The following is an 8705-nucleotide window of genomic DNA, read 5'->3' on the forward strand; positions in this document are numbered from 1 at the left end:
CTCCTTCTATAGCCTGGTCCCAGATCTGTTGTCTCCTCCTTCTATAGCCTGGTCCCAGATCTGTTGTCTCCTCCTTCTATAGCCTGGTCCCAGATCTGTTGTCTCCTCCTTCTATAGCCTGGTCCCAGATCTGTTGTCTCCTCCTTCTATAGCCTGGTCCCAGATCTGTTGTCTCCTCCTTCTATAGCCTGGTCCCAGATCTGTTGTCTCCTCCTTCTATAGCCTGGTCCCAGATCTGTTTGTGCTCTTGCCTACTCTACTCCTGTCCCTATTAAGAGAAACTATTTGGTGGCACAAACTGGCATCAGGCTACTATAAATCAGGCTTTTCATTAGAATGTATAGTGATGACAGTTACACTGTCATGTTGTAAAGTACGAGAGATATGTTTATATCTGTCTGGACTATGTCACTAATGTGTGTCCCTGAAAGAGAGATGTTATTTGAAATGTTTCCAGGTTCACATTGAGACTGGGTTTATTTGTTAATGAACATTTTTATAATTTTCTGTTAATCTAATCCAGGTGGTGTGCGTCACTTACACATTAACAGCAGTGAGCGAATTGTTTTATGTAAAAAGGGAAAATGTATCGCTTTATCTACTTTAGTATTGTAGCCCGATGCTGCCACCTAGTGAATGTTTAGCAGTCCTGCAGCTCATCCAATCACTGTAATTTTATTTTTATTTTTTTATCTTTATTTAACTAGGCAAGTCAGTTAAGAACAAATTCTTATTTTCAATGACGGCCTAGGAACAGTGGGTTAACTGCCTGTTCAGGGGGCAGAACGACAGATTTGTACCTTGTCAGCTCGGGGATTTGAACTTGCAACCTTTCGGTTACTAGTCCAACGCTCTAACCACTAGGCTACCCTGCCGCCCCAATAATAGAGGGGTTGGATTAAGGGTGTGCGTATAAATCCTTTTTTATTTTGTCATAATTAGAACCCTATTCCCTAAGTAGTGCACTACTTTTGACCAGAGCCCTATGTAGAGAATAGTGTGCCATTTGGGACTCGAATCATGGTTGATGTTTAACATTTACCTTCCATATGTATGTATTATCTGTATATAGGTGTGTGTGTCGTCACCCTGCTGACTTGTATGAAGCAAAATTTAAGTACATTCTTTATTATCCAACGAATGCCAATAAAGAGAGAGCTCAGGACAGTAGCACTTCAAGTAATGTGTGTTTCATGATGATCAGGGTTTTGTTGGCTTGGGGTGCGCCAGCGTGAATCATTGTCATGTAAATTTTAGACTGTTCGAGCGTTTCCTTGGAAACGAGCCTGGAGTCGGGACACCCGACTGTTTCCTAGCCAGCCGCTGAGTTGGAGCCAATTGCTGTATAGGTTATATAATCATACTGTATATAGGCCTATATTCGGCCCAGGCTATTGGGACACTGTCCGTTCACTTGAGTATAGAATATCACCTCTCAAATGGCATTGATTGAGTTGATAAATGACTGTGGCGCCACAGCCTTTCTGGGTTTCCACTTCTCTACACCCACTGTCCATGAAACAATTTATCAAGCTAGAATGAAAATAGATGAAATGTCGACCAAAAAAAGCTGCCCTGTCCACGTTCTGTTTCTATATCAACATTTGCACATAAAGGTGTTTTCCACTGCTATTTCTTGCGTAATTAATTCTACAGACACAAAAAAAAAATCCCACCAACTGTCGACATCTCCTGTTTCCGTAAGCCCCTGTCATGACTTCTTAATGCGTCAGTTAATTCATCTGCATTTAAATGGTTGGATGGAAACCTGGTTACTGCAGAGATTACAGTAATTCGGTGTACAGTCATTCCAACTCTTTTCAGTGCACTAGTATGTCTCTGAGTGAGTGAGTCAACAGTATCTCTTCTGTTCCACAGTAAAGTTCATCGATCCAGTTTAATACTGTAGAAATTCGAGGTTTCATTTAATCAAAAGCTGAACACTATCAGGCCAAACACATTGGTCTAGTATTGTGTATGTCAAGTTACTATTTATTTATTTTGTTTCGCCTTTATGTAACCAGGTAGGCTAGTTGAGAACAAGTTCTCATTTACAACTGTGACCTGGCCAAGATAAAGCAAAGCAGTGCGACACAAACACAGAGTTACACATGGGATAAACAAAAATTCAGTCAATAATACAATAGAAAAAGTATATATACAGTGTGTGCAAATGATGTAGGATAAGGGAGGTAAGATAAGGGAGTTGAGGCAATAAATAGGCCATAGTGGTGAAATAATTACAATATAGCAATTAAACACTGGAGTTATAGATGTGCAGAAGATGAGTGTACAAGGAGAGATATTGGGGTGCAAAGGAGCAAAATAAATAACAGTATGGGGATGAGGTAGTTGGATGGGCTGTTTACAGATGTGCTATGCACAGGTGCAGTGATCTGTGAGCTGCTCTGATAGCTGGTGCTTAAAGCTAGTGAGGGAGATATGAGGCTTCAGTGATTTTTGCAGTTCGTTCCAGTCATTGGCAGCAGAGAACTGGAAGGAAAAGCGGCCAAAGGAGGAATTGGCTTTGGGGGTGACCAGTGAAATATACCTGCTGGAGCGCGTGCTACGGGTGGATGCTGCTATGGTGACCAGTGAGCTGAGATACGGCGGGGCTTTACCTACCATAGACTTATAGATGACCTGGAGCCAGTGGGTTTGGTGACGAATATAAAGCAAGGGCCAGCCAACAAGAGCATACAGGTCGCGTTGGTGGGTAGTATATGGGGCTTTGGTGACAATGGATAGCACTGTGATAGACTGCATCCAATTTGCTGAGTTGGAGGCTATTTTGTGAATGACATCACCGAAGTCAAGGATCGGTAGGATAGTCAGTTTTACGAGGGTATGTTTGGCAGCATGAGTGAAGGATGCTTTGTTGCAAAATAGGATGCCGATTCTAGATTTAACTTTGGATTGGAGATGCTTAATGTGCTTAGTCTGGGAGGAGAGTTTACAGTCTAACCAGACACCTAGGTATTTGTAGTTGTCCACATATTCTAAGTCAGAACCGTCCAGAGTAGTGATGCTGGACGGGCGGGCAGGTGCGGGCAGCGATCGGTTGAAGAGCATGCATTTAGTTTTACTTGCATTTAAGAGCAGTTGGAGGCCACGGAAGGAGAGTTGTATGGCATTGAAGCTCGTCTGGAGGTTAGTTAACACAGTGTCCAAAGAAGGGCCAGAAGTATACAGAATGGTGTCGTCTGCGTAGAGGTGGATCAGAGAGTCACCAGCAGCAAGAGCAACATCATTGATGTATTCAGAGAAAAGAGTCGGCCCGAGAATTGAACCCTGTGGCACCCCCATAGAGACTGCCAGAGGTCCGGACAACAGGCCCTCCGATTTGACACACTGAACTCTGTCTGAGAAGTAGTTGGTGAACCAGGCGAGGCAGTCATTTGAGAAACCAAGGCTGTTGAGTCTGCCGATAAGAATGTGGTGATTGACAGAGTCGAAAGACTTAGCCAGGTCAATGAATACAGCTGCACAGTATTGTCTCTTATCGATGGCGGTTATGATATCGTTTAGGACCTTGAGCGTGGCTGAGGTGCACCCATGACCAGCTCGGAAACCTGATTGCATAGCAGAGAAGGTGCGGTGGGATTCGAAATGGTCGGTGATCTGTTTGTTAACTTGGCTTTCGAAGACCTTAGAAAGGCAGGGTAGGATGGATATAGGTCTGTAACAGTTTGGGTCTAGAGTGTCTCCCCCTTTGAAGAGGGTGATGACCGCGGCAGCTTTCCAATCTTTGGGGATCTCAGACGATACAAAAGAGAGGTTGAACAGGCTAGTAATAGGGGTTGCAACAATTTCGGCAGATAATTTTAGAAAGAGAGGGTCCAGATTGTCTAGCCCGGCTGATTTGTAGGGGTCCATATTTTGCAGCTCTTTCAGAACATCAGCTATCTGGATTTGAGTGAAGGAGAAATGGGGAGGCTTGGGCAAGTTGCTGTGGGGGGTGGAGGGCTGTTGATCGGGGTAGGGGTAGCCAGGTGGACAGCATGGCCAGCCGTAGAAAAAAGCTTATTGAAATTCTCGATTATCGTAGATTTATCGGTGGTGACAGTGTTTCCTAGCCTCAGTGCAGTGGGCAGCTGGGAGGAGGTGCTCTTATTCTCCATGGACTTTACAGTGTCACAGAACTTTTTTGAGTTTGTGCTACAGGATGCAAATTTCTGTTTGAAAAAGATAGCCTTAGCTTTCCTAACTGCCTGTGTATATTGATTCCTAACTTCCCTGAAGAATTGCATATCACGGGGGCTATTCGATGCTAATGCAGAACGCCACAGGATGTTTTTGTGCTGGTCAAGGGCAGTCAGGTCTGGAGTGAACCAAGAGCTATATCTGTTCCTGGTTCTTAAATTATACTTTTGTACCAGAAATATTTTCAAGAATTGGACCAGGCTAAAGGTGAATGCCATCAGGTAGAACAAGTGTGGCATCAATGTGCTGCTCATGTACAGGTAACTGCCAAAATAAAGGGAACACCAGAGTAAATGAGGGATACAAAGTATATTGAAAGCAGGTGCTTCCACACAGGTGTGGTTCCTGAGTTAATTAAACAATTAACATCCCATCATGCTTAGGGGTCATCTATAAAAATGGCCACTTTCCCAAATATTTTTACTACCTTGGCTAAAAGAAGAGAGCTCAGTGATTTTGGAAGAAGGGTCTCAAAAGAGCATAGGGGTTTAAAGTGTGTGTGTGTGTGTTCTTCCCTCACCTCCAGTCCGTATGCTAGGTTCAGGTTTGCTCGACTTGCCTCAAGAAAACATTTTGTGTGAGCGAACAGCCGAAACATCACATTTTGTCAAAATATATGCGCAAACTGTTTAGACTGAGAGTGTGTCTGTCTCAGTCACCAGATCTCAACCCAGTTGAACACTTGTGGGAGATTCTGGAACGTTGCATTGAGATGGCGTTTTCCACCACCATCAACAAAACACCAAATTGTGGAAGTTCTTGTGGAAGAATAGATTTGCATCCCTCCAATGGAGTTCCAGACACTTATAGAATCTATGCCAAGGTGCATTGAAGCTGTTCTGGCGGGATTGTGGTGGCCCAAACGAGACTTAAGACTACATTTACCATGGCCCATAGTGCACTATATAGGCAATAGGGTGCCATTCATTCTATATCGAGAGGACTCGTGATATCTCCAGGAGTAAGTATAATTGTGTTGTCTTTATCTGTTGTGGTCTAGGACTGTCTTTTTGTCTTTATCTGTTGTGGTCTCGGACTGTCTTTTTGTCTTTATCTGTTGTGGTCTAGTACTGTCTTTTTGCTAGCTAGGACCATCTACTTTAAGTGCCGCCTGTCTACCCAGTAGCCTCCTGCTGTGTGAACTGCTTCCTGTCTTCCCAGTAGGCTACTTAATGTGTGAACTGCTTCCTGTCTTCCCAGAGGTCTACTTAATGTGTGAACTGCTTCCTGTCTTCCCAGTAGCCTCCTGATGTGTGAACTGCTTCCTGTCTTCCCAGTAGGCTACTTGATGTGTGAACTGCTTCCTGTCTTCCCAGTAGGCTACTTGATGTGTGAACTGCTTCCTGTCTTCCCAGTAGGCTACTTAATGTGTGAACTGCTTCCTGTCTTCCCAGTAGGCCACTTGATGTGTGAACTGCTTCCTGTCTTCCCAGTAGGCTACTTAATGTGTGAACTGCTTCCTGTCTTCCCAGTGGTCTACTTGATGTGTGAACTGCTTCCTGTCTTCCCAGTGGTCTACTTAATGTGTGAACTGCTTCCTGCTCATCATTTGCAGATAGTTGTTGCCACATCAACCAGGATTAAGAGGTGGGGCCATTTGTAACTTGTTTGGTAATCAGAGGCTGTATTGGAGGGGGAGGGGTTTCTCCTCTCCTAGGCAATCAGCGATTAGTACACGGCTGTGTACTCTTCACCTCTGCTAGGTAATTAGCTTTAGTTCAGTCTCCCCTGGTTTCATAGGGTTCAGCTGTAAGCGACGGTCGTGTCAGTTTTGTTGCAAAACTAAGACCGTCGCCGAAACAGACTGTTCTGCGGAATTGTGGTCGAGGAAAGAGAGGAAGTCTCCACTCTCACTTGAGTATCTTACCAAGTTATTTACAGATCTTGTTTTGCTCTTTTGTGGCTTTGTCAACTGTGTGTGTTTCTATACCTGTTCACACATCTCCCTGTAGGATTTACAGACGCTCCCCACCCCTTGGCAGCAACCCTTCTAATTTAGTGTACCCTGCGCGCACAACCTGGGTCTCTGGCAGCGGTTTGAACTGCCGATCTGTGGTCAAGAACGCTGAGTTCATCTCAGCCGACGCTGACTTTCAGTCCTTTGACTTATTGGCCCTGGCGGAGACATGTCACCCCATAGAACACTGCTACTCCAGCTGCTCTGTCTTCATCTGACTGTTCTCTCATAGTTCGAGAGCATCTGGTCACCCACCAGATGAGCTTGACACCCTGATAAGATCATTTCCTTACGATGGCTCATCATTCGTCGTTCTTGGCGACTTCAACCCCCCGACATCTGCCTATGATTCTTTTCTTTCCAACTCTTTCCCCTCCTTGCCTCTTTTGACCTCAGGTTTTTTTAATCATCTACCTCTCACAAGACAGTTAATACGCTTGACCTCTTTACATGAGGCTGCTCGCCGACTGATCTCTCTGCAACCCCCTCCTCCAGGTCTCAGATAACTATTTTGTTTCCTTTTCTGTTTCCCTCTCCTCCAACCCTAACCACTCAGTCCCTACCCCCTCCAGGTCTCCCTCTCCTCCAACCCTAACCACTCAGCCCCTACCCCCTCCAGGTCTCCCTCTCCTCCAACCCTAACCACTCAGCCTCTACCCAGATGGTCATGTGCCGTCGCAGTCTTTGTTCTCGCTCTCTCCCACTACTCTCTTCTATCCTATCATGTTTGCCGTCTGTTAAATCCTTCTCCCTCCTGATTCTGCCTCTTCGACCCTTCTCTCCTCCCTTTCCGCATCCTATGACTCGCACAGTTCCCTTTCCTCCCGGCCCTCCCCTCCTGCTGAGTGACTCATTGCATGTTTACAGAACAGGGCTGCAGACAGCTGAGAGAAAATGAAGGAAAACTCAACTTCCGGAGGACCTATCATCCTTTCACTCCTCCTTCTCTACCTTCTCTTCCTCTGTATCTGCTGCTAAAGCCACTTTCTACCACTCGAAATGTCGAGCTTCTGCCTCTAACCATAGTGTGGTGGCAGGGATATGTTCTGTAATGTTATGTCTTTCTACACCCTAACACAAAGCCATTGTGTTTCCGTAACGGTTGCTTGTATTGACAAAACTGTTGTGTAAACAATATTTTATCACCTCCCACTATATAAGGGACATGTAACCATTTATTATTTGAAATCCGAGTTAGCTCTTCCCTGCAGTAGCTTGATTAAAGATATTTCTATGACATAATTAAATAGTCTCTGCCTTGATCTTTTGGATCGGATTTTCCACAACATTAGGAAACTAGCGGACCGCTCCTACCAGGTGACGTGGAGAGGATCTGTGTCTGCACCACGTACTCTCACTACTGGTGTCCCCCAGGGCTCGGTTCTAGGTCCTCTTCTCTGTATACAACAAGTCACTAGGCTCCGTCATATCCTCACATGGTCTCTCCTAACATTGCTATGTGGATGACACTCAACTACTTTTCTCCCTCCCCCCATTCTGAAACCCAGGTGGTGTTGGAGATTTTCCAGTCATCTGATGATTCTCAGTAACCTATTACTGTTATCTTTGAAGTAGAAAGACTAATCAATATAAGTTTAAATATTAGACATGTGTCAGCAGAATGATGGCTGAAAGCCCATGTGAGTGTACAAAGCTGGATCAACATCGAATTGACCATTGGACAATGTAAAAAAACAGAACGTAAGCAGAATCTGTGTAGATGAGGCAAGGTAAACTAACAAGACGTGACTTGTCTGGGCCATATCTGATCTTGTGAAGGCTACTGGACACGTACATACATAAGTTAAGCATACATAGATTTAAGCATACATAGACAATCTAGACCTTTGGACAGGAACATTAGCTAAGGGGTATGTATGCATGTCACGGCCACCAATAGAATCTATGCCCCAATCTCTGAGCCAATTTAGAGAATGGAAACTAAGTAAGACAACAAGATTCGTAAAAATTGGGTGATGACTTTATGTAAGTGTAAGACTGTATCAAAACCAAGCACTAAGAATAAAGATTCAGCTGTTTCATGAACTAACTCGGCTTTGTTGCTCTCTGTGATAAAGTCTAATTGATTTCACAAGCTCTGGTATCTGAGAAGTATTTGAGTCCATATTTTTTTTTTCACAACAGTGGTGACATGCGTCTCTGCGTGCCTGGCAGATATCACAACTTGGATGTTGGCCCACCACCTCGAGCTCAACCTGGACAAGATGGAACTGCTCTTCCTCCCGGGCCAGGCATGCCTGCTCAAAGACTAGCCTAGCTCACTCAGGGAGTGGTACAGGTCCTAATCCAGTCACTTCTCCCGTCTGGGCTACTGCAACTTCGCTGTTGCCTCTGCTCCCTGCATATGAAAACGAATGCATTCACTACTGTAAGTCGCTCTGGATAAGAGCGTCTGCTAAATGACTCAAATGTTAGTGATGTTAAACCCTTGCAACAGCCCGCTTTGTTGTCAACCTTCCCAAGTTCTCTCATGTCTCCCCGCTCCTCTGCACACTCTATTGGCTTCCAGTCGAAGCACGAATCC

The sequence above is a fragment of the Salvelinus fontinalis genome, chromosome 16 (assembly GCF_029448725.1).
Source record: "Salvelinus fontinalis isolate EN_2023a chromosome 16, ASM2944872v1, whole genome shotgun sequence".
Classification (NCBI taxonomy): domain Eukaryota; kingdom Metazoa; phylum Chordata; class Actinopteri; order Salmoniformes; family Salmonidae; genus Salvelinus; species Salvelinus fontinalis.